Below are 25,919 nucleotides of genomic sequence, written 5' to 3'. Positions count from 1 at the left end.
CACACACACTCACCCCCCCCCACACACACTCCCCCCCCCCACACACACTCCCCCACACACACTCCCCCACACACACTCCCCCCCCCACACACACTCCCCCACACACACACTCCCCCACACACACTCCCCCACACACACTCCCCCACACACACCCTCCCCCACACACACTCCCCCACACACACTCCCCCACACACACTCCCCCCCCCCCCCCACACACACACACACTCCCCACCTACCCGTTGCATGCCGTTTGTTGCAGCGTTCCTGCCCGATTTGCCGTCACGCCTGCAGGACCAAGGAGACTGATGAGTCAGGGTTGCCAACCGTCCCGTATTAGCCGGGACATCCCGTATTTTGGGCTAAGTTAGTTTGTCCCGTACGGGACCGCCCTTGTCCCATATTAGTAGGGTTGCCAACTTCCTCATTCTCAAATAAGGGACAAAGGGTGACGTCACCGCCCCCGCGCCCCACGTGACCTCACCCAGCCAGCGGCCACGTGCTCCCGCTCCACCAATGGCGGCCGCCCGGGCCGGGAGCACGTGGCCGCTGGCTGGGTGAGGTCACATGGGGCGCGGGGGCGGTGACGTTACCTTGTCCCGTATTTGGGAGTGAGGAGTTTGGCAACCCTACTCTCCCGCTCCCTCCCCCTGTCCCTGCCAACACCTTCATGCCCACCTTTCTCCACAGCCCACCCACAGACTGCCCCGGTCAAGCCAGACCCTTCCACATCATCTACTCATGGTCAGAGCTTGGTACAGCACAGACACAGCCCCTCTGGCCCTTCCTGCCCGCACCCCATGCTCTCTCCTGCTGTACATCCCACTGACTGACATTAGCTCACCATCTTCTTGCCTTGGCCACCGAGATACTTGGTTTAGTTTAGCTTAGTGTGGTTAGTTTAGTTTGGAGATACAGCCCATCGAGCCCAGGCCGACCAGCGATACCCGTTCACACTAGTTCTATGTTCTAGTTCTATCCCACTTTCTCACCCACTCCCTACACACCAGGTCCAATTTACAGAGGGCCAATTAACCTACAAACCCGCACGTCGTCTTTGGGATGTGGGGGGAAACCGGAGCGAGCGCCCGGAGGGAAAAGGACTGGACAAGCTAGATGCAGGAACAATGTTCCCAATGTTGGGCAAGTCCAGAACCAGGGGCCACACACACAGTCTTAGAATAAACGGGGAGGCCATTTAAAACTGAGGTGAGAAGGAACTTTTTCACCAGAGAGTTGTGAATTTGTGGAATTCTCTGCCACAGAGGGCAGTGGAGGCCAAGTCACTGGATGGATTTAAGAGAGAGTTCGATAGAGCTCATGGGGCTAGTGGAATCAAGGGATATGGGGAGAAGGCAGGCACGGGTTACTGATTGTGGATGATCAGCCATGATCACAATGAATGGCGGTGCTGGCTCAAAGGGCTGAATGGCCTCCTCCTGCACCTATTTTCTATGTTTCACCCGGAGGAAACCCATGTGGTCACAGGGAGAATGTGCAAACTCCACACAGACAGCACCCGAGGATCAGGATGGAACTGGGGTCTCTGGCGCTGTGATGCAGCAGCTCTACCCGCTGTGCCACCGTGCCCGACTATATCCACTGGTCCGGGTGCCTCATGAATGTGGTGGGAGTCCTGGTCGCCATCGTGTGATGAAAACCCCCCTCAGGTCCCCCCCAAGCCCCCACCTCCCACCTCAAACCCACGTCCTCTTGGTCCTTGCACACCCACCATGGAAAAGCATTTTCACCATCCACCCCGAGCTTTATCAGAATGCTGCCTGGATTGGAGGGATCAGCTACAGGGAGAGGTTGCACGGGCCGATTGTTTTCTGTAGAAGGTCAGAGGCTGAGGGGAGCCCTGACAGAAGTATATACAATGGTGGTAGTGGCAGGGTACAGTCACAACCTTATTCCCAGGATGCAAATGTTTAGTGTAGTTTAGAGATAAGGCGCAGAAACAGGCCCTTCGGCCCACCGAGTCCGTACCGACCAGCGATCCCCGCACACTAATACTATCCTACACACACTAGGGTCCATTTACATTTATACCAAGCCAATTAACCTACAAACCTGCACGTCTTCAGAGTGTGGGAGGAAACCGAAGATCTCGGAGAAAACCCACGCAGGTCACGGGGAGAACGTACAAACTCCGTACAGACAGCGCCCGTAGTCGGGATGGAACCCGGGTCTCCGGCGCTGCATTCGCTCCCAACTCTACCGCTGCGCCACCGTGCCGCCCCGATACTGGCCAATACCAGAGGGCATAGCTTTAAGGGGAGAGGGGGGAGGTTTAAAGGAGATGTGCGGGGCAAGTTTCTTTACACAGAGGGTGGTGGGGACTGGAACACACTGCCAGAGGTGGTGGTGGGAGACAGATACCATAGTGGAGTGGGAGAGGCTGTCGGATAGACCCATGGAAGTGCTGGGAATGGCAGGATATAGATCATGAAGACAGCTAATAACTGTGAAGGTGCTGGCACGGTGGCGCAGGGCGGCACGGTGGCGCAGGGCGGCACGGTGGCGCAGGGCGGCACGGTGGCGCAGGGCGGCACGGTGGCGCAGGGCGGCACGGTGGCGCAGGGCGGCACGGTAGCGCAGCGGTAGAGTTGCTGCTTTACAGCGAATGCAACGCCGGAGACTCAGGTTCGATCCTGACTACGGGTGCTGCACTGTAAGGAGTTTGTACGTTCTCCCCGTGACCTGCGTGGGTTTTCTCCGAGATCTTCGGTTTCCTCCCACACTCCAAAGACGTGCAGGTATGTAGGTTAATTGGCTGGGTAAATGTAAAAATTGTCCCTGGTGGGTGTAGGATGGTGTTGATGTACGGGGATCGCTGGGCGGCACGGACTTGGAGGGCCGAAAAGGCCTGTTTCCGGCTGTATATATATGATATGATAACCGGGGGTGTAGAACAACGGTACAGAAGGTCTTGGTACAACCTTGATAGACAACCTGGAGTAGCTCGGTGGGACAGGCAGCATCTCTGGGGAGAAGGAATGGGTGATGTTTTGGGTCGAGACCCTACTTCAGACCCCTTGGTTGGACCTCAGCTGAAGATCTGTGTGCTGTTCTGTTCACCCTGTGGCAAGGATGTGCTGGTGTGGGACAGGGCATTCGCCAGGAAGGTGCCCGGGATGGAGTGCGTTGGTCACGGGGAGAGACGTGAGAGGCTGGGGCGGAGGAGGTGGCGAGGGGATACAGGGCTCCAGAGTTATGTGGGCCGCAGATAGTAACGATGGTAAGAAACCTTTCCCCACGGCACTGCTGCTAATACCATTGGCCTTGGAAACATAGAAACAGAAAACAGGTGCAGGAGGAGGCCAGTCGGCCCTTCGAGCCAGCACCACCATTCAATATCATCATGGCTGATCATCTAAAATCAGTACCCCGTTCCTGCTTTCTCCCCATATCCCTTGATTCCTTTAGCCCTGAGAGCTAAATCTAACTCTGTCTTGAAAACATCCAGTGAATTGGCCTCCACTGCCTTTTGTGGCAGAGAATTCCACAGATTCACAACTCCCTGGGTGAAAAGGATTTTCCTCATCTCAGTCCTAAATGGCCTACCCCTAATTCTTAAACTGTGACCCCTGGTTCTGGACTCCCCCAACATCGGGAACATTTCCTGCATCTAGCCCGGCCTCATGTTGAAGTGCTGGAGAAAGTGGTTTAGAGAGGATATGAGGAAGGATTATTTTCAGCCAAAGAATAGGCCCTTCAGCCCAACGATCCATATCCCTCATTCCCTGCAAATCCATGTGCCTATCCAAAAGCCTCTTAAATGCCACTATGGTATCTGCCTCCACCACCACCACCACCCCTGGCAGCACGTTCCAGGCCCCCACCACCCCTGGCAGCACGTTCCAGGCCACCACCACCCCTGGCAGCACGTTCCAGGCCCCCACCACCCCTGGCAGCACGTTCCAGGCCCCCACCACCCCTGGCAGCACGTTCCAGGCCACCACCACCCCTGGCAGCACGTTCCAGGCCCCCACCACCCCTGGCAGCACGTTCCAGGCCCCCACCACCCCTGGCAGCACGTTCCAGGCCCCCACCACCCCTGGCAGCACGTTCCAGGCCCCCACCACCCCTGGCAGCACGTTCCAGGCCCCCACCACCCCTGGCAGCACGTTCCAGGGCCCCACCACCCCTGGCAGCACGTTCCAGGCCCCCACCACCCTCTGGCAGCACGTTCCAGGCCCCCACCACCCTCTGGCAGCACGTTCCAGGCCCCCACCACCCTCTGGCAGCACGTTCCAGGCCCCCACCACCCCTGGCAGCACGTTCCAGGCCCCCACCACCCCTGGCAGCACGTTCCAGGCCCCCACCACCCTCTGGCAGCACGTTCCAGGCCCCCACCACCCTCTGGCAGCACGTTCCAGGGCCCCACCACCCCTGGCAGCACGTTCCAGGCCCCCACCACCCCTGGCAGCACGTTCCAGGCCCCCACCACCCCTGGCAGCACGTTCCAGGGCCCCACCACCCCTGGCAGCACGTTCCAGGGCCCCACCACCCCTGGCAGCACGTTCCAGGCCCCCACCACCCCTGGCAGCACGTTCCAGGCCCCCACCACCCTCTGTGTACACAAACGTGCCCTGCATATCTCAGTCAGATTCATACAGCATGAAAACAGGCCCTTCGGCCCACCACGCCTATGCCGACCAAGATGCCACATCTGCAAAAAAAAACTTTTTCACCCAGTGAGTTGTGAATTTGTGGGATTCTCTGCCACAGAGGGCAGTGGAGGCCAGTTCACTGGATTAATTTAAAAGAGAGTTAGATAGAACTCTAGGGGCTAGTGGAATCAAGGAATATAAGGAGAAGGCAGGCATAGGTTACTGATTGTGGATGATCAGCCATGATCACAATGAATGGCAGTGCTGGCTCGAGGGGCTGAATGGCCTCCTGCACCTGTTTTCTATGTTTCTATGCACTACTTCCTGCCTACGTTTAGTCCATTCAACCTGTAAATGTTGCTTCTCTCACCTTAAAGCTCTGCCCTCTAGACTTTGACATCTCCACCCTGACAGAAAGGTTCTGACTGTCTACCCTAACTATACCTCTCTTTACTTAGTTTAGTTTAGACGTAGCGCGGAAACAGGCCCTTCGGCCCACCGGGTCCGCGCCGACCAGCGATCCCCGCACACTAACACCATCCTATACCCATTAGGGACAAATTTTACATTTACCAAGCCAATTAACCTACAAACCTGCACGTCTTTGGAGTGTGGGAGGAAACCGAAGATCCTGGAGAAAACCCACGCAGGTCACGGGGAGAACGTACAAACTCTGTACAGACAGCACCTGTAGTCAGGATCGAACCCGGGTCTCCGGCGCTGCATTCGCTGTAAGGCAGCAACTCTACCGCTGCACCACCGTGTCGGTACAGCATGGCCCCATCTCCCCGCTCCTGTCCAGCAGAAGGTACAGAAGCTTGAAAGCGCGCACCACCAGACTCAGGAACAACTTCTTCCCCTCTGTTATCAGGCTTCCATAAGCAGGGGTACTGTCCGATTCACCTCTACCCCATTGCGGACATTGGCCTTTGTCAATGGAACTGGTGCGCTACAGTGCTGAGAACTATATTCTGCACTCTGTATCTTCCCCTTTGCTCTAGATAAGACACAAAACACTGGAGTAACTCAGCGGGTCAGGCAGCATCTGTGGAGAACATGGATTGGTGACGTTTCACAGAGTGCTGGAGTAACTCAGCGGGTCAGGCAGCATCTGTGGAGAACATGCATTGGTGACGTTTCGGGTGTGGACCCTACGTCAGACTGGCCTCTTTACACTGTACCTCACAGCAGTGACAATATTAAAGCTGAAGCTACAGCTGTGTGAGCCTTGAACCGTCCACCCCCACCAGCGGCAATAGTCACCCCCAGGCTGGGATCAGACTCCAGCCTGTTCACTGCTGATAGTTCACAAGTTGTAGGAGTAGAATTAGGCCATTCGGCCCATCGAGTCTACTCCGTCATTCAATCACGGCTGATCTCTGCCTCCTAATCCCATTCTCCTGCCTTCTCTCCATAACCATTAACACCCGTTCTAATCAAGAATTTATCTATCTCTGCCTTAAAAATATCCACTTGGCCTCCACCGCCCTCTGTGGCAATGAGTTCCACAGACTCACCACCCTCTGACTAAAGAAGTTCCTCCTCACCTCCTTTAACTCTGAGGCTGTGCCCTCTGGTCCTAGACTCTCCCACCAGTGGAAACATCCTCCCCACATCCACTCTATCCAGGCCGCTCACTATTCTGTAAGTTTCAATGAGGTTCCCCCTCGTCCTTCTAAACTCCAGTGAGTACAGGCCCAGTGCCCACAAAATGGCGTTAACAGGAATATGTTAACCCACTCATTCCTGGGATCATTCTTATAAACCTCCTCTGGGCCCTCTCTAGAGCCAGCACATCCTTCCTCAGGTATGGGGCCCAATGTGCTCACAGTGCTCCAGATGCAGCCTGACCAGCACCCTAGACAGCCTCAGCATCACATCCCTGTGCCTCCTCAGCTCAATGGGAACAGCTGACTAACACGTGCCGCGTCAACAAGTGGCAGGCCGCGGCAGGGGCAGCATTCAAACGGCACGTGGTGGCAGGAACAGAAACAGGGACCCAGCGTGGGGGGGGGGGGGGGGGACAAGTGGGACCCAGGGGGGGGGGACAAGTGGGACCCAGGGGAGGGGGGGGACAAGTGGGACTGGGGGGGGGGGGACAAGTGGGACCCAGGGGGGGGGACAAGTGGGACCCAGGGGGGGGGACAAGTGGGACCCAGGGGAGGGGGGGGGACAAGTGGGACCCGGGGTTGGGGGGGACAAGTGGGACCCGGGGAGGGGGACAAGTGGGACCCGGGGGGGGGGGGACGGGGGGTATAGAAGGAAGTAGGACTATATTGAATACCTGGGTAACTTTGTCAGCCACGGACCCTTGAACACCTGTACTGTTCGCAGAACAAAGAATGTCGCCGTACCAAGTACACGTGGCAATCAATACCAATCAATCCATCGATCAATGAAGGCGGACAGACAGACAGAGTGATGGAGCCGTCTCCTCCTCTCCACCGGCTTCTGAGGGAGGACCGTCTGTGCTGGGACGGGCCGGCTGAGAGATCAGCAACTGAGCGCTGGTGCTGGGCTACTCCAGTCCCTGCGGTTCATGCACTGGTGGGTCGCTCCAGTCCCTGCGGTTCATGCACTGGTGGGTCGCTCCAGTCCCTGCGGTTCATGCACTGGTGCTGGGCTACTCCAGTCCCTGCGGTTCATGCACTGGTGGGTCGCTCCAGTCCCTGCGGTTCATGCACTGGTGCTGGGCTACTCCAGTCCCTGCGGTTCATGCAGCAGGCAGCACTGCCCTTGGCTCGCAGCTTTGCTGGATTTTTAATTATTAAACAGGCTGAGAATAGGCAGCCTCTGGGCCGTGTGATGTGCTCGGTGCCCTCCCCACTCTGTGTTGACCTGTTGGGCATTGCTGGCCTCCACCGCCCATTGGTCACCTCTCCCTCCCCACTCTGTGTTGAGCCGCTGGCAATCACTGGCCATTGTTCACCTCTCTCTCTCTGGCATGCAGCATTCTGCTGACACCTACCTACTGCTCAAACATTCTCCCATTCATTCTCCATCTAAACCAATGGCAAACCCGCCTGTTCCTGGCTTCAGCAGTGGGGAGAGGCAGGGAAGCATCAGTGGGGAGAATGCTGGAAACTCTAACCAAACACCCTCGACAACAACAACATGCACAGTCAGCACTAATCACTGAAAGGGAAGTCATGTTCAGCTGGTTGACTGGAGATAAACAGGTCAGGGGTGGCTGGGTGTTTAAGTGTCGGGGGACGGTGTTTAGATCTGCAATAAACCTTCGATAAGAGCCCGTTACACATCGCCCCACAAACATGAAGCACAGTTAGCTTGGGCCCAGCCTAAGGGTGGTACAGTGGCAAAGCTGCTGCCTCACAGCGCCAGAGACCCCCCGGTTCCATCCTGACCTCTGTGTGTGCGCAGTTTGCACAGTCTCCCATGTGGGTGACCATGTGGGTTTCCACCGGGGGCCCTGGTTTCCCCTCACATCCTAAAGACGTGCGGGTTTGTGGGTTAATTGGCCCTCTGTAAATTGCTCCTCGTGTGAGGGGAGTGGATGAGAAAGTGGGGTAACATAGATCTCGTGTGCATGGGGTGATCGATGGTCGACGTGGACTTTGTGGCCCCAAGGGCCTGTATCTTTCAATCAATCTGAGAAGCATAGTCATGCAGCAAAGAAAATGGCCCTTCAGCCCAACTCACCCACACAGACCAAGATACCCCTGCTCGGTCCCATTTGCCCGCATATGGCCCTTACCCTCTCTACTATTCCTAGTCATGTACTTGTCCAAGTGTCTTTTAAACATTGACATAGTATCTACCCCAACAACCTCCTTTGGCAGCTCATTTCATATCCTCACCACCTCTCAGTGAAATGGTGGCCCTTATGTTCCAATTGAATCTTCCCCTTGACTGCAATAAGTTTCTATTTGAACAGCACGGTAACAGGCCCTTCAGCCCAACTCATCCATGCCGACCAGGATGCCCCATGTAAGTGCCCACACCTGGCCACACCTGCCCACACCTGGCCCATACCTGCCCACACCTGGCCCATACCTCCCTCAGCCTTGGTCTAGGAAAGTGATGCATTCCCAGAAAGCATCTTGCTCGGTGAAATTTTGAAAACGATGTTCTGTCAATTTGAATAGGGAGTCGTCCTCTACACAGGGAGTGGTCACTGCTCACAGTAACACACCTCGTAGATCAGACACCTTCCCCAACCACCCACTGCCGTTGTATCAGAAATGACTACGTCAAGAATTCTCGAGTCAAGGGAGTACTATACAGGCACGGTGGCGCAGCGGTAGAGTTGCTGCCTCACAGCGCCAGAGACCCGGGTTCAATCCTGACTACGGGTCTGTCTGTACGGAGTTTGTACGTTCTCCCTGTGACCTGCGTGAGTTTTCTCAGAGATCTTCGGTTTCCTCCCACACCCCAAAGACGTAGAGGTTTGTAGGCTAATTGGCTTGGTATAAATGTAAATTGTCCCTAGTGTGTAGGATAGTGTGTCAGTGTGCGAGGATCGCTGGTGGGTGTGGGCTCGGTGGGCTGAAGGGCCTGTTTCTGAGCTACAGTGCGTGACACAATCCAGCTTCCTGCATTCGATCCTGACCTCGGGTGCTGTCTGTGTGGAGTTTGCACGTTCTCCTTGTGACTGCAGAGGTTTCCTTTGGGAGTTCCAGTTTCGTCCCACATCCCAAAGACGTGCTGGTTTGTGGGTTAATTGTCCCTCTGTAAATTGCCCCTCGTGTGCAGGGAGTGGGTGAGAAGGAAGAACAACATGGAACTCGTGGGCAGGGGTGACCGGCGGATTGCATGGACTCGATGGGCCGAAGGAACAGTTTCCTTGCTGGATCTTTCAATTCAATTTAAAAAATAGGTAAATTGCAAACTGGGATAAATAGGTCAGTGAAAAAATGCCAGAATAAAGATCATCACTGACACAAGGAACTGCAGATGCTGGAAGATCACCCCTCAGCCTCCTACACTCAGAAGGCCAATGTCCCAGCCTGTCCAACATCTCCCGAGAACTCAGGCTGATCGTCCTGTTGAATCCTTTCTGCACCGTTTCCAATCTCCTGAGATGCCTCGTATAGCCGAGCGACCAGAACAGCACACGGAATCCCAAGTGTGGTCTCACCAGCAACTTGTACAGCAGCATCATGATGTCCTGACCTTTGTACTCAGCACCCTCTCCAATGAAGGCCAGCATGCTGTCTTTAGTTTTAGTTTAGAGACACAGCGCAGAAACAGGCCCTTCGGCCCACCGAGTCCACACCGACCAGCGATCCCCACACATTAACACTATCAGACACACACTAGGGACAATTTTACACATAAACCAAGGCAATTAACCTACATACCTGCATGTCTTTGGAGTGTGGGAGGAAACCGAAGATCTCGGAGAAAAATCCACGCAGGTCACGGGGAGAACGTACAAACTCCGTACAGACAGCGCCCGTAGTCGGGATGGAACCCGGGTCTCCGGCGCTGCAAGCGCTGTACAGCAGCAACTCTACCGCCGCGCCACCGTGGTCGTACGTGGGACTTTATTTGACAACTTTCTGCGATTACAAATGTGCCAAATCCACTAGTTCCCCTTCAGTTATTTGTATCTCAAAACATTGCAGCAGGTTTGCCGGCTTCTTCACCGCCCTGTCCACCTGACCCACCGCGTTCAGCGAACCCCACACAGTGCTGAAGAAAGGTCCTGAGTGAAGCATCATTCTCCACGTTCTGCACAGTGCTGCTAGTCCCACTGTTTGTATCCTTGTATCCCTGCTGTTAGTACATCTTCCCCAGCCAACAATCAGCTATTGTGGACTCCACCCTTCCTGAGGTCATCTGTTGGCAGCCCTGTTTCGTTCTGGCCTTCTCTATCTTTCAGTCTTAAGAAGGGTTCTGACCCGAAACGTCACCTATTCCTTTTCCCCAGAGATGCTGCCTGACCCGCTGAGTTACCCCAGCTATTTGTGTCGATCTCTGGTATAAACCAACATCTGCAGTTCCTTCTTACACATTCGCCCGAGATGCTGCCTGACCCGCTGAGTTACCCCAGCATTGTGTGTCCTTTTGTGTAAACAAGCAATTGCAGTTCTTTGTTCCAACCATACGCCTGTTCTCCCAGACCTCAATGCTCTAAAACACTCTCCAAGCCTCTACCATTCATGTGTAAACCCTGCCCTAGAGGTACAGTAAAAAGTTTTTGTTGCGTGCTAACCACACAAGAACCTGTTGTTAACTTAGATATCATAGAAACATAGACAATAGGTGCAGGAGTAGGCCCTTTGGCCCTTTGAGCCAGCACCGCCATTCAATATGATCATGGCTGATCATCCAAAATCAGTACCCCGTTCCTGCTTTCTCCCCATATCCCTTGATCCCTTCAGCCCTAAGAGCTAAATCTAACTCTCTCTTGAAAACATCCAGTGAATTGGCCTCCACTACCTTCTGTGGCAGAGAATTCCACAGATTCACAACTCTCTGGGTGAAAATGTTTTTCCTCATCTCAGTCTTAAAAAGCCTACCCCTTATTCTTAAACAGTGACCCCCTGGTTCTGGACTCCCCCCAACATTGGGAACATTTTTTCCTGCATCTAGCCTGTCCAATCCCTGAAGAATTTTATATTTCTACACGATCCCCTCTCATCCTTCTAAATTCCAGTGAAAATAAGCCCAGTTGATCCATTCTGTCATCATACGTCAGTCCTGCCATCCTGGAATTAACCTGGTGAACCTACGCTGCACTCCCTCAATAGCAAGAATGTCCTTCCTCACTGACCAATATAACACCAATTTTGGTGTAATCTGCAATATTAACTGGATGAATTGTTAAAATGAGGGTGAGATCTTTGGCTTCATCCCACACTCCAAAGACCTCCAGGTTTGTAGGTTAACTGGCTTGGTATCAATGTAAAGTTGTCTCGAGTGTGTGTAGGATAGTGTTAGTGTGCGGGGATCGCTGGTCGGCGCAGACTCGATGGGCCGAAGAGCCTGTTTCCGCGCTGTACCTCTAAACTAGGATGACAAACAGCAGTGGACCCAGCACCAACCCCTGAAGACTCCTCTGGTCACAGGCCTCCTGTCAAGTAAACAACCCTTCACCACTGCTGCCGAGAGGGGTCCAGAACCAGAGGGCACTGTCTGGAACGAGGGGTGGACAATATACGACTGAGTAACGCAGTAATGCCTTCCCACAGCAGCTTACTGTACAAGCAGCTTACTCCCCACTCCCCCTGTGTGATCATACTCCCACTTGCCCCTCATCTCCTCCCCCTTCAGTTGTGGGGTAGACTGAGACTGACCCCCCCCCCTGCCCACCCTCTCTCCTCCCCCCTCCCCCCCTCTCCCCAATCCTTTCCACACGTCACCTTCATTTCATGTCTCATGTATTCTGTGTTTTTATGACCGTTGGCAGATCAATTCCCCTCCTGGGATGAATAAAGTTCTATCGTGTCGTGTCGTATCTCCCCACACACCCCCCCCCCCTTACCGGGGGAACAAACCCCCTCTCCCCTTCACCCCCGGGGGCATCAGGTGAGCTATCACGCCCATCCTGCAAGGACGAGCAATTGCTAATCGTTTCCCTCTGGGCTTCGACCTGCCCGCAGTTGACTGAACGGAAAAAAATATAATTAATAGGCAAGCTCTGGGGAAAAGAGAGAGAGGGGACTGGGAGTAATTGGGCAGCTCTGGCAGGAAGGGTCACAAAAAGGCTGTCGTCATTGCCAGGCCCGGCCGACACCGACGTGCCACAGCACGGCACGGTACAGCACAGCACAGCACGCAGTCAGTCAGTCAGTCAGTCCCACCCGCCCGCCTGCCCGCCCCACACTCTCCTTCATCATCCTTCCATCAATTACAAACATGCACAGTTATAAATACTTACAGTTAGTGCCCAGGTTTAGATGGTTAATCACTGACGTTACACCGGTAGGGAATGTCTGACCGCACAGTCGCTGCTAATACATGACATTGAGCAGGTGCCCACGTCAATACTGGGGAGTAAAGGAGGCGAGTGCCCTGGTTACTGGAGTGGGCGTCTTGTCAGGGAGTGCCCACCCTGACTGCAGGCCTTATCAGCACACAGCAAGGCAGCCTCCACCCTGGGCCTGCTCCCAGCACCATGGCAACCAGACTCGCAGACCTGCATCTGCATCAGCACAGAGCGTGTGTCTGGCAGCATCACAGCCTCCTGAGAGACCCGCAGTCAGCCCTGCGCAGCCCAGTGCCTGCACCCGCCCACACACACGCACAGCTGCAGCTCCAGCAGCACCAGCTCCAGCAGCTCCAGCAGCTCCACCAGCACCAGCATCGCAGCCTCCTGAGGGACCCGCAGTCAGCCCTGCACAGCCCGGTCCCTGCACCTGCCCACACACACGCACAGCTGCAGCTCCAGCAGCTCCAGCAGCTCCAGCAGCTCCAGCAGCTCCAGCAGCTCCAGCAGCTCCAGCAGCTCCAGCAGCTCCAGCAGCCCCAGCTCCAGCAGCCCCAGCAGCACCACCAACACCAGCATCGCAGCCTCCTGAGGGACCCGCAGTCAGCCCTGCACAGCCCGGTCCCTGCACCCGCCCACACACACGCACAGCTGCAGCTCCAGCAGCTCCAGCAGTTCCAGCAGCTCCAGCAGCTCCAGCAGCCCCAGCTCCAGCAGCCCCAGCAGCACCACCAGCACCAGCATCGCAGCCTCCTGAGGGACCCGCAGTCAGCCCTGCACAGCCCGGTCCCTGCACCTGCCCACACACACGCACAGCTGCAGCACCAACAGCTCCAGCAGCTCCAGCTCCAGCAGCACCAGCAGCCCCAGCTCCAGCATCGCAGTCTCCCGAGGGACCCGCAGTCAACCGCAGCCCAGTGGCTGCACCCGCCCACACACACACACACACAGCAGCAGCTCCAGCAGCTCCAGCAGCCCCAGCTCCAGCAGCACCAGCAGCTCCAGCAGCCCCAGCTCCAGCAGCACTGCCCCAGCTCCAGCAGCACCAGCTGCCCCAGCTCCAGCAGCTCCAGCAGCTGCAGCAGCACCAGCAGCCCCAGCTCCAGCAGCACCAGCAGACCCGCAGTGAGCCACAGCCCAATGCCTGCACCGGCCCACACACACACACAGCAGCAGCCCCAGCAGCACCAGCAGCACCAGCTCCAGCAGCACCAGTAGCCCCAGCAGCACCAGCATCGCAGCCTCTTGAGGGACCCGTAGTCAGCCCCAGCCCAGTGCCTGCACCTGCCCACACACACGCACGGCTGCAGCTCCAGCAGCACCCCCGCTCCAGCAGCCCCAGCAGCCCCAGCAGCACCAGCAGCACCAGCACCACCTCCAGCAGGACCCGCCCACACACACGCACAGCTGCAGCTCCAGCTCCAGCAGCCCCAGCTCCAGCAACGCCACTCACTGCCCACAGCCCCAGCAGCCCCAGCACCTCCAGCAGCGGCCTGCGTGTGTGTCAAATGTGCAGAATAAAGCAGCCACACCCACACCCACATCACTGGTGACCGTGACCGACCCCCACCCTCACTTGGCTGACCCCCCAACCTGACATGACCCTGACATGAACCTGACGTGACTGACCCCACACTGACCGATCCCACCCTCACTGGACTGACCCCCATGTAACCCCCACCTTGACCATCCCTGCCTGGTGTGACCCCCACCCTGACGTGACCCCACCCTGACCATCCCTGCCTGACATGAACCCACCCTGACGTGACCCCACCCTGACGTGACCCCACCCTGAGGTGACCCCACCCTGACGTGACCCCACCCTGACGTGACCCCACCCTGACGTGACCCCACCCTGACGTGACCCCACCCTGACGTGACCCCACCCTGACGTGACCCCACCCTGACGTGACCCCACCCTGACGTGACCCCACCCTGACGTGACCCCACCCTGACGTGCCGTCCCAGTGCTGCCACCCGGAGGCCGGCTGTCTCATTCAGCTGCCGTACCCCAAACACCCAGCACCCAGCTCAGGAGACCCACGGGGAACCCCCACCCTGCCCTGCATCCAGTGCCACACAGCCTGCCTGCCCAACACACAGCACCCAGTGCCCAGCACCCAACACCCAGTGCCCAGCACCCAACACCCAGTGCCCAGCACCCAGTGCTTAGCACCCAGCACCCAGTGTCCAGCACCGTGCCCAACGCCCAGCACCCAGTGCCCAGCACCCAGTGCCCAATGCCCAACGCCCAGTGCCCAGCACCCAATGCCCAGTGCCCAACGCCCAGTGCCCAGCACCCAGTGCCCAACACCCAGTGCCCAGTGGCCAATGCCCAGCACCCAATGCCCAGTGCCCAATGCCCAGTGCCCAGCACCCGGCACCCAGCGCCCAGCACCCAGTGCAGTGCCCAACGCCCAGTGCCCAGCACCCAGTGCCCAACGCCCAGCACCGTGCCCAGCACCCAGCACCCAGCACCCAGTGCCCAACGCCCAGCACCCAGTGCCCAGCACCCAGCACCCAGTGCAGTGCCCAGCACCCAGTGCAGTGCCCAGCACCTGCTGGAGCTGCTGGTGCTGCAGCTGTGCGTGTGTGTGGACGGGTGCAGCCACTGGGCTGCGCAGGGCTGACTGCGGGTCCCTCAGGAGGCTGCGATGCTGGCGTGGGTGCTGCTGGAGCTGGAGCTGCTGGTGCTGCTGGGGCTGCTGGGGCTGCTGATGACAAATTTCTCTACGTAATTTGACCAGTTTTGGTCGAGCACATTGAGGGTTAATGTTTAGTTCTGCACATGGGGAATTTTACAAGGCATTTGATAAGGAGCTACACAATAGGCTGTCGATAAAACAAGATCATAAAGTGAAGAGGTGGTGTCGTAACTGGGGCAGGAACCTGCTCAATCACAGCAAGCAGGGAACAGCAGTGAACGATGGGCAACAGTGAGGAGAGTTGTGTAGGAAAATAACTGCAGATGCTGGTACAAATCGAAGGTATTTATTCACAAAATGCTGGAGTAACTCAGCAGGTCAGGCAGCATCTCAGGAGAGAAGGAATGGGTGACGTTCTGAAGAAGGGTCTTGACCTGAAACGTCACCCATTCCTCCTCTTCTGAGATGCTGCCTGACCCGCTGAGTTACTCCAGTTGCCAACTTCCTCACTCCCAAATACGGGACAAGGTGACGTCACCGCCCCGCGCCCCGCGGCACCTCACCCAGCCAGCGGCCACGTGCTCCCGCTCCACCAATGGCGGCCGCCCGGGAGAGGGATGGCCGGTTCAGGGGTCTGGCAGCAGAGGGCAGCAAGCTGTTCCACTCAATGCCCATCGCCCCCAGTGGCCCAGTGCCCTCCCCAGTGCCCCAGTGCCCTCCCCAGTGCCCAGTGCCCTCCCCAGTGCCCAGTGCCCTCCCCAGTGCCCCAGTGCCCTCCCCAGTGCCCCAGTGCCCGGGCTCTGGCAGGGACTCACCCCAGCCCACAGCACACACAGGGCAAGGAGGAACCATGGTCAACACCTGCTGCCCCCACCTCCCCTGGCAGCCCCCCTGATCCGGGAACTCTGTGTGGGTTGGGGACGGCAGGCACCCTGCCCCGGTCTCCAGGGGTACACACCTCCACTGGGTGGCCAATGGCGACCCACAGACCCCCCCTCCCCTCCCCTCCCCTCCCCCCTGGACAGAGGAGCCGGACCAGAGACCCCTCTCCTGGGTAGAGTCTAGAGACCCCCGGCCAGTCTGTACAGCCCCACCATTCACAGCTTTCACAAGTCAGTCTGAAGAAGGGGAGAGGGCAAGGGAGGGAGGGAGGGGAGAGAGGGGGATGGGGGGGGGGGAAGAGAAGACGAGAGAGGGATGGAGAGAAAGGGAGGGGTGGGGAAGGGGAGGGGTAAAGAGAGGTAAAAGCGAGTGGGGCAGGGAAGGAGAGAGAGTGGAAGGGGGGGACAGGGGAGGGAGGGAGGGAGGGAGAGAGAGAGAGAGAGAGAGAGGGAGGGAGAGAGAGAGAGAGGAGAACAGAGGGGGAGGGAGGGAGGAAGAGAGAGGGGGAGAGGGAGGGAGAGTCAAAGACAGACGGACAGACAGACAGAGAGAGAGAGAGTAAGTGAGAGAGGGGGGGGGGGGGGGGGAGAGACAGGACTTTCCCCGCGGCGCCGCGCACCCACCCACCCCCACCCCCTCTCTCCTCTCACCGCGGGTCTGATCCCCGGACACAACGCCGGCTACAGCGCAGAGTGGCCCCAACCCGACCCCTGCTGCCCCTCCTCACCCCTCCCCCTCCCCACCCCCCCCCCCCTCACCCCTCAACCCCACCCCTCACTCTCCCCTCCCTTCACCCCCCACCCTCCCCTCCCTTCACCCCCCACCCTCCCCACATCCCCACCCTCCCCTCCCTTCACCCCCCACCCTCCCCACATCCCCACCCTCCCCTCCCTTCACCCCCCACCCTCCCCACATCCCCACCCTCCCCTCCCTTCACCCCCCACCCTTCACCCCCCACCCCTCCCCACATCCCCACCCTCCCCTCCCTTCACCCCCCCACCCTCCCCTCCCTTCACCCCCCACCCTCCCCACATCCCCACCCCTCACTCTCCCCACCCCTCACCCTCCCCTCCCTTCACCCCCCCACCTTCCCCACATCCCCAGGGGTGAGGGGGGAGAGAGGGAGAGGGTGCTGTACCAATGCAGGAGTGGTTTAGGCATAACTGGTCCACTTGGTCTAGTCATATAGTTAATAACAGAATGCTCCGTTTAGCGATACAGTGTGGAAACATGCCCTTCGGCCCACCGATTCTACCCCAACCAGCGATCACCCTTACACATGTTTTATCCTACACACGAGGGGCGATTTACACAAGCCAATGAACATACAACTCTGCACATCTTTGGAATGTGGGAGGAAACCAGAGCACCTGGAGAAACCCCACAAGGTGGCAGGAAAAACATGCAAACTCTGTACAGACAGCACCCTTAGTCAGGATGGAACCCGGGTCTCTGGCGCTGTGAGGCAGCAACTCTACCGCTGTGTCACCCCGCACTAAATCACAGATGGACAGCTCTCACAAATCAGGATAATATTTCACTGGGATTCTGAAGATTGAGAAATGAGGGGAATAGATTGGGTGAACGGGCAGAGTCTTTTACCCAGAGTAGGGGAATCAAGAACCAGAGGACACTGGTGAGAGGAGCAAGATTTAATAGGAACCTGACAGACATCTTTTCTACATGCAGGGTGGGAGGTGTGTGGAACGAGCTGCCAGAGGAGGTAGTTGAGGCAGGTACTATAACAACATTTAGACAATAGACAACAGGTGCAGGAGGAGGCCATTCGGCCCTTCGAGCCTGTACGCACCGCCATTCAATGTGATCATGGCTGATCATTCTCAATCAGTACCCCGTTCCTGCCTTCTCCCCATACCCCCTGACTCCGCTATCCTTAAGAGCTCTATCTAGCTCTCTCTTGAATGCATTCAGAGAATTGGCCTCCACTGCCTTCTGAGGCAGAGAAATCCACAGATTTACAACTCTCTGACTGAAAAAGTTTTTCCTCATCTCAGTTCTAAATGGCCTACCCCTTATTCTTAAACTGTGGCCCCTGGTTCTGGACTCCCCCAACATTGGGAACATGTTTCCTGCCTCTAACGTGTCCAACCCCTTAATAATCTTATACATTTCGATAAGATCCCCTCTTATCCTTCTAAATTCTAGTGTATACAAGCCTAGTCGCTCCAGTCTTTCAACATATGACAATCCCGCCATTCCGGGAATTAACCTAGTGAACCTACGCTGCACGCCCTCAATAGCAAGAATATCCTTCCTCAAATTTGGAGACCAAAACTGCACACAGTACTCCAGGTGCGGCCTCACCAGGGCCCTGTACAACTGCAGAAGGACCTCTTTGCTCCTATACTCAACTCCTCTTGTTATGAAGGCCAACATTCCATTGGCTTTCTTCACTGCCTGCTGTACCTGCATGCTTCCTTTCAGTGACTGATGCACTAGGACACCCAGATCTTGTTGTACGTCCCCTTTTCCTAACTTGACACCATTCAGATAATACTCTGCCTTCCTATTCTTACCACTAAAGTGGATAACCTCACACTTATCCACATTAAACTGCATCTGCCATGCATCCGCCCACTCACACAACCTGTTCAAGTCACCCTGCAACCTCATAACATCTTCCTCACAGTTCACACTACCACCCAGCTTTGTATCATCTACAAATTTGCTAATGGTACTTTTAATCCCTTCATCCAAATCATTAATGTATATTGTAAATAGCTGCGGTCCCAGCACTGAGCCTTGCGGTACCCCACTAGTTACTGCCTGCCATTCTGAAAGGGACCCATTTATCCCCACTCTTTGCTTTCTGTCTGTCAACCAATTTTCTATCCATGTCAGTACCCTACCTCCAATACCATGTGCTCTAATTTTGCCCACTAATCTCCTATGTAGAACCTTGACGAAGGCTTTCTGAAAGTCGAGGTACACCACATCCACTGACTCTCCCCTGTCAATTTTCCTAGTTACATCCTCAAAGAATTCCAGAAGATTAGTCAAGCATGATTTCCCCTTCGTAAATCCATGCTGACTCGGAACGATCCTGTTACTACTATCCAAATGCTCCGTAATTTCGTCTTTTATAATTGACTCCAGCATCTTCCCCACCACTGATGTCAGACTAACTGGTCTATAATTTCCCGTTTTCTCTCTCCCTCCTTTCTTAAAAAGTGGGACAACATTAGCTACCCTCCAATCCACAGGAACTGATCCTGAATCTATAGAACATTGGAAAATGATCACCAATGCATCCACCATTTCTAGCACCACCTCCTTGAGTACTCTGGGATGCAGACCATCAGGCCCTGGGGATTTATCAGCCTTCAGTCCCATCAGTCCACCTGCCTAAGGTGGATTTCCTTCAGTTCCTCCGTCACCGGAGGATCTCTGGCCACTAGAACATCTGGGAGATTGCTTGTATCTTCCTTAGTGAAGACAGATCCAAAGTACCGGTTCAACTCGTCTGCCATTTCCTTGTTCCCCATAATAAATTCCCCCGCTTCTGACTTCAAGGGACCCACATTTTCCTCTTTACATACCTACTATTACGGGACAAGGGGGACAAACTAATTTAGCAAAAAATACGGGATGCCCAGGCTAATACGGGACAGTTGGCAACCCGATGGACCACTCCGTCAAAATCGCCTATACTGAAGTGTCGTACGCAACGGAGTGGCACATCCACCATTTTAGTCGGCAAAACCTGCCGTTCGCTCTGCCTCTCGCAGTGTAATCAGTGTTGTGGGGGAACAGTATGTGTGATGATACCATTAAAATGCAGAATATATCTCATCTACCAACTCACAGATTTTTGTTTACTTTTCTTTTTAAGTGTCTCTGCAAGTTTCTGCCTACTAAAATGGCTTACCACGGTTTTTAGGGCCGAGTGGTCTATCTTGCTCTGCTCTATTATCTCTGGTCAGGACGGCCGGCGATGAGGTTGCTAGAATGGAATTTCAATGTCCTATTTGAACCCAGTGACCTTTGCCCAATTATTGAGTGCTGGAACCAATGGGGCCCTGGAGAAGCGGACACGACCTTTACATTTCACATCTGAGTTCGGCTGCAGTTCCACACGGCTCTCAGGAATAGTGTGTGGATTGTAGCAAATTGGCTTGCAGGGTTATAAACCCTGAGTGCTGGCTGACATTCCCAGTGAACAGGCCTTGTCTCTGCGTCATGTGCACTTCCTGGAAACAACACCACATTTTTGCTTCATTAGTCAACACTGGTTTTACTCTGGGAAGTAATATTGATTGTCAAGTCAAGTCAAGTCAATTTTATTTGTATAGCACATTTAAAAACAACCCACGTTGACCAAAGTGCTGTACATCTGATTAGGTACTAAGGAAAAAAATGAAACATACAGTAGCACACAAACAGTTCACAGCCCCTCCTCAATGAGCCTCAAACGCTAGGGAGTAGAAATAGGTTTTGAGCCTGGACTTAAAGGAGTCGATGGAGGGGGCAGTTTTGATGGGGAGAGGGATGCTGTTCCACAGTCTAGGAGCTGCAACCGCAAAAGCGCGGTCACCCATGAGCTTAAGCCTAGACCGCGGGATAGTGAGTAGCCCCAAGTCGGCCGACCTGAGGGACCTGGAGTTAGAGAGGTGGGTTAGAAGATTGTGTAGGAAGGAACTGCAGGTGCTGGTTTAAGCCAAAGAGAGAGACACAAAAAGCTGGAGTAACCGGGCGGGACCAGCAACATCTCTGGAGGGAAGGGGTGGGTGACATTTCGGGTCGAAACCCTTCTTCATTTCTCTGTATTTCTTTGTTTTAGTGGGGAAAGTACAAACCTGACATTGTAAGAGATCTCACAGAATGAAACGGCCAGTTCGCTGTGTGACTCTGGGGCTTGGATGAGTCAACGGGTCATTCTCACACCAAGACCACCAACTCAGAGTTCTCTGTGTTAATGGACAGAACACTCCTGGGAAGGGAGGGGCTCCATCTAGGACAATGCTGGAGATTTTACACAAACTGGAAGAGGAGACAAGTTTGCCTTCACTTGCTGAGAGCTACTGCACTCTGTATTTTTCACTTTGCTCTCCGTATTGTTCACAAGTTATAGGATCAGAATTAGGCCATTCAGCCCATTGAGTCCACTCCGCCACTCAATCCCATTTTCCTGCCTTTTTCCCATAACCCTTGACACCCGTTCTAATCAAGAATTTGTCTATCAGACTTGGCCTCCACAGCCTTCTGTGGCAACGAGTTCCACAGATTCACCACCCTCTGACTAAAGTTGTTCCTTCCTCACCTCCTTTCTAAATGAGCGCCCTGCTGGAGTCTGGCGTGATTCGATTTAAGTATAGCATTGGAGAAACTAGGAACTGCAAATGCTGGCTTGCAACAAGAGGCACCACGTGCTGGAGTAACTCAGCTGGTCAGGCAGCATCTCTGCGGGACATGGATAGGTGATGCTTCAGGTCAAGCCCCTTCTTCAGACTGAATGTGGAGGAGGGGTGAAAACTAGAAGGGCGGGACAAGGCCTGGCGAGTGATAGGTGGATATGGGGGGGAGGGGAGTTTTGGTAGGCGGATGGTTGGTCAAAGGCCAGAGATAAGACAAAAGGAATGAGATAAGGATAGAAAAGGTACGAATTGTGAAGCTAGAGGAAGGAATGTAAGTGGGAGGGGGAAGGGGAGGAATGGACGTGAGTTTAGGGGCACAGAGATGTGGTGGGGAGAGGAGAAGGGGGAATAGATTGGTTCGTTACCTAAATTCAATGTTCATACCGTTGTGTTGTAAGCTGCCCGAGTGGAATATGAGGTGCTGTTCCTCCAGTCTGCGCTGGGCCTCACTCTGGCCATGGAAGAGGCCCAGGACAGAAAGGTCAGAGTGGGAATGGGAAGGGAAGTTAAAGTGTTTAGCAACTGGGGAGATCAGGCAGGCCTTGGCAGACTGAGCGTGCATTTGGCAAAACGGTCGCAAAGTCTAGGCTTGGTCTCGCTGGTGTGCAGGATGCCACATTGGGAACAATGGATACAGTAGACGAGGTTGGAGGAGGTGCATGTGAACCTCTGCCTAACCTGAAAGGACTATCGGCATCCCTGGGCAGAGTGGAGGGCGGAGGTATAGGGACAGGTGTTGCATCTTCTGCGGTTGCAGGGGAAGGTACCTGGGGAGGGGGTGGTTTGGGTGGGAAGGGATGAGTTAGCCAGGGAGTTGCGGAGGGAATGGTCTCTGCGGAAGGTGGAAATGGGCAGAGATGGGAAGATGTGGCTAGTGGTGGGATCAAATGGAGGTGGTTGGAGGATGATGTGTTGTGTGCAGAGGCTGGTGGGGTGGTAGGGGAGGACTGGGGGACTCTCTCCTTGTTGTATCTGTTGGGTCTCTACTTGTTAGTCTGTCTCTAATGAGAGCAGAACTATAGGACACGGAGGAGATGCGGGTAATGGATCCATCTACAAGAGCAGGGGAACCCAGGTTCACTGAAGAGAGGCGACATCTCAGATGCGCTCAGATTGGAGGAGTTGCAGCGAAGACGGAGGAATTGAGAGGAGGGGAAAAGATCTTTGCAAGAGGTGGGATGGGGGAAGAGTGGGCCAGGTAACTGGGGGGGCGCTAGGTTTGTAGTAGACATCACATCCCTGTGATGGAGACGGAGGAATTAAGAAAGAGATTAAGACAGGTGTCAGAGATAATATTAGAAACATAGAAAATAGGTGCAGGAGTAGGCGCAACACCGCCATTCAATGTGATCATGGCTGATCATCCACAATCAGTACCCCGTTCCTGCTTTCTCTCCATATCCCTTGATTCCGTTAGCCCCAAGAGCTAAATCTAACTTAGTCCAAGTGAATATGGGGGCAGGGTGGAAGTTAGTGGTGACGTTAGTGAAACCAACGATTTGGTAGAATACACTCAGCCTGACGAAGGGTCCCAATCCAAAACATCTCCCTTCCATCTTCTCCACAGATGCTGCTCGACCCGCTGAGTTACTCCAGCATTCTGTGAAACGTCACCTATCCATGTTCTCCAGAGATGCTGCCCGACCCGCTGAGTTACTCCAGCACTCTGTGAAACGTCACCTATCCATGTTCCCCACAGATGCTGCCTGACCCACTGAGTTACTCCAGCACTTTGTGCCTTTTGTTTGTGGACACAAGGAGCTGTAGATGCTGGTTTACAAAACAAAGACACAGAATGCTGCAGTTCATTGTGTTGTGAATCGTTTCTGCACTTTTCTAGCTAATGACATCCTTCCTGTAGCTGGGTGACCAGGGTGGTCTCGGTGGTGCAGCGGTAGAGTTGCTGCCTTGCAGTGAATGCAGCGACGGAGACCCGGGTTCCATCCCGACTACTGGTGCTGGGTGGGTTTTGTCCGGGATCTTCAGTTTTCTCCCACACTCCAAAGGCATACAGGTTTGTAGGCTAATAGGCTTGATAAATGTTTAAAAAAAATGTCCCTAGTAGGTGTAGGATGGTGTGAATGTGCGGGGATTGCTGGTCGACACGGACCCGATGGGCCGAAGGGCCTGTTTCCGTGCTGTATCTATAAACTAAAGTGAACTGCACGTAATACTCCATTTGTGGCCTCACCGACACTGTAATACTTGTAAATCTGTAACGTGACATCCCAACGCCTGTAATCCACAAAGGCAAGCACACCTACACTTCTTCACCACCCTGTCCACTTGCACTACCTACCATAGGGGTACTATATATATGTGTACCCCTAGATGCCTCTGTCCTGCAACACAATGGCCTTGTCATTTACTGTGAGCTCGGCCCAGCTTGAAGCTTCACTTTGCACTTGTCTGTGGGTGAATGCCCACCTGCCACTCTTTGCCCACGTGCCCAGTTGATCAAGATTCTGTTGTAATCGTGGATGACCTTCGTCCGTGTCTATATCACCAATTTTGATGTCATCCGCCATCTCACGCTCATCCAAATAAAGATGAGCAAGGACAGTGGGCCTCGCACTGGCCCCTGCCACACACTGCCCCGCACTGGCCCCTGCCACACACTGCCTCGCACTGGCCCCTGCCACACACTGCCTCGCACTGGCCCCTGCCACACACTGCCTCGCACTGGCCCCTGCCACACACTGCCGTGCACTGGCCCGACAGTCCACACACTGCCAGGCACTTACCCCTGCCACACACTGCCCCGCACTGGCCCCTGCCACACACTGCCTCGCACTGGCCCCTGCCACACACTGCCTCGCACTGGCCCCTGCCACACACTGCCTCACACTGGCCCCTGCCACACACTGCCCCGCACTGGCCCCTGCCACACACTGCCTCGCACTGGCCCCTGCCACACACTGCCCCGCACTGGCCCCTGCCACACACTGCCTCACACTGGCCCCTGCCACACACTGCCTCGCACTGGCCCCTGCCACACACTGCCTCGCACTGGCCCCTGCCACACACTGCCCCGCACTGGCCCCTGCCACACACTGCCTCGCACTGGCCCCTGCCACACACTGCCGCGCACTGGCCCCTGCCACACACTGCCGGGCACTGGCCCCTGCCACACACTGCCTCACACTGGCCCCTGCCACACACTGCCTCGCACTGGCCCCTGCCACACACTGCCTCGCACTGGCCCCTGCCACACACTGCCCCGCACTGGCCCCTGCCACACACTGCCTCACACTGGCCCCTGCCACACACTGCCTCGCACTGGCCCCTGCCACACACTGCCTCGCACTGGCCCCTGCCACACACTGCCTCACACTGGCCCCTGCCACACACTACCTCGCACTGGCCCCTGCCACACACTGCCTCACACTGGCCCCTGCCACACACTGCCTCGCACTGGCCCCTGCCACACACTGCCGGGCACTGGCCCCTGCCACACACTGCCTCACACTGGCCCCTGCCACACACTGCCTCACACTGGCCCCTGCCACACACTGCCTCGCACTGGCCCCTGCCACACACTGCCTCACACTGGCCCCTGCCACACACTGCCTCGCACTGGCCCCTGCCACACACTGCCGGGCACTGGCCCCTGCCACACAGTGCCGCGCACTGGCCCCTGCCACACACTGCCGGGCACTGGCCCCTGCCACACACTGCCGGGCACTGGCCCCTGCCACACACTGCCGCGCACTGGCCCCTGCCACACACTGCCTCACACTGGCCCCTGCCACACACTGCCTCGCACTGGCCCCTGCCACACACTGCCTCACACTGGCCCCTGCCACACACTGCCTCGCACTGGCCAACAGTCCACACACTGCCTCACACTGGCCCCTGCCACACACTGCCGGGCACTGGCCCCTGCCACACACTGCCGGGCACTGCCCCTGCCACACACTGCCCCGCACTGGCCCCTGCCACACACTGCCCCGCACTGGCCCCTGCCACACACTGCCGGGCACTGGCCGACAGTCCACACACTGCCTCGCACTGGCCCCTGCCACACACTGCCTCACACTGGCCCCTGCCACACACTGCCTCGCACTGGCCCCTGCCACACACTGCCTCACACTGGCCCCTGCCACACACTGCCTCGCACTGGCCCCTGCCACACACTGCCCCGCACTGGCCCCTGCCACACACTGCCTCGCACTGGCCCCTGCCACACACTGCCGCGCACTGGCCCCTGCCACACACTGCCGGGCACTGGCCCCTGCCACACACTGCCTCACACTGGCCCCTGCCACACACTGCCTCGCACTGGCCCCTGCCACACACTGCCTCGCACTGGCCCCTGCCACACACTGCCCCGCACTGGCCCCTGCCACACACTGCCTCACACTGGCCCCTGCCACACACTGCCTCGCACTGGCCCCTGCCACACACTGCCTCGCACTGGCCCCTGCCACACACTGCCTCACACTGGCCCCTGCCACACACTACCTCGCACTGGCCCCTGCCACACACTGCCTCACACTGGCCCCTGCCA

At 56.2% G+C, this 25,919-nt stretch overlaps 1 protein-coding gene across 6 annotated transcripts in view; it reads right to left on the bottom strand.

The window, feature by feature from the left end:
• The window catches only part of dmtn (dematin actin binding protein), a 75,947-nt gene extending 63,124 nt beyond the window's left edge, over positions 1 to 12,823 (bottom strand). For 3 of the 6 annotated variants that reach the window (XM_078428788.1, XM_078428791.1, XM_078428793.1), the window contains exon 1: positions 12,460 to 12,823. The gene's annotated coding sequence lies outside the window, so the exon portion shown is untranslated. The remainder of the gene's footprint in view (positions 1 to 12,459) is intronic. The other 3 variants (XM_078428789.1, XM_078428792.1, XM_078428787.1) reach the window with 2 other exon arrangements.
• Positions 12,824 to 25,919: the final 13,096 nt, after the last annotated feature.

The sequence above is a fragment of the Rhinoraja longicauda genome, chromosome 36 (genome assembly GCF_053455715.1).
Source record: "Rhinoraja longicauda isolate Sanriku21f chromosome 36, sRhiLon1.1, whole genome shotgun sequence".
Classification (NCBI taxonomy): Eukaryota; Metazoa; Chordata; class Chondrichthyes; order Rajiformes; family Arhynchobatidae; genus Rhinoraja; species Rhinoraja longicauda.
This window is presented reverse-complemented; position numbering and strand designations above follow the sequence as displayed.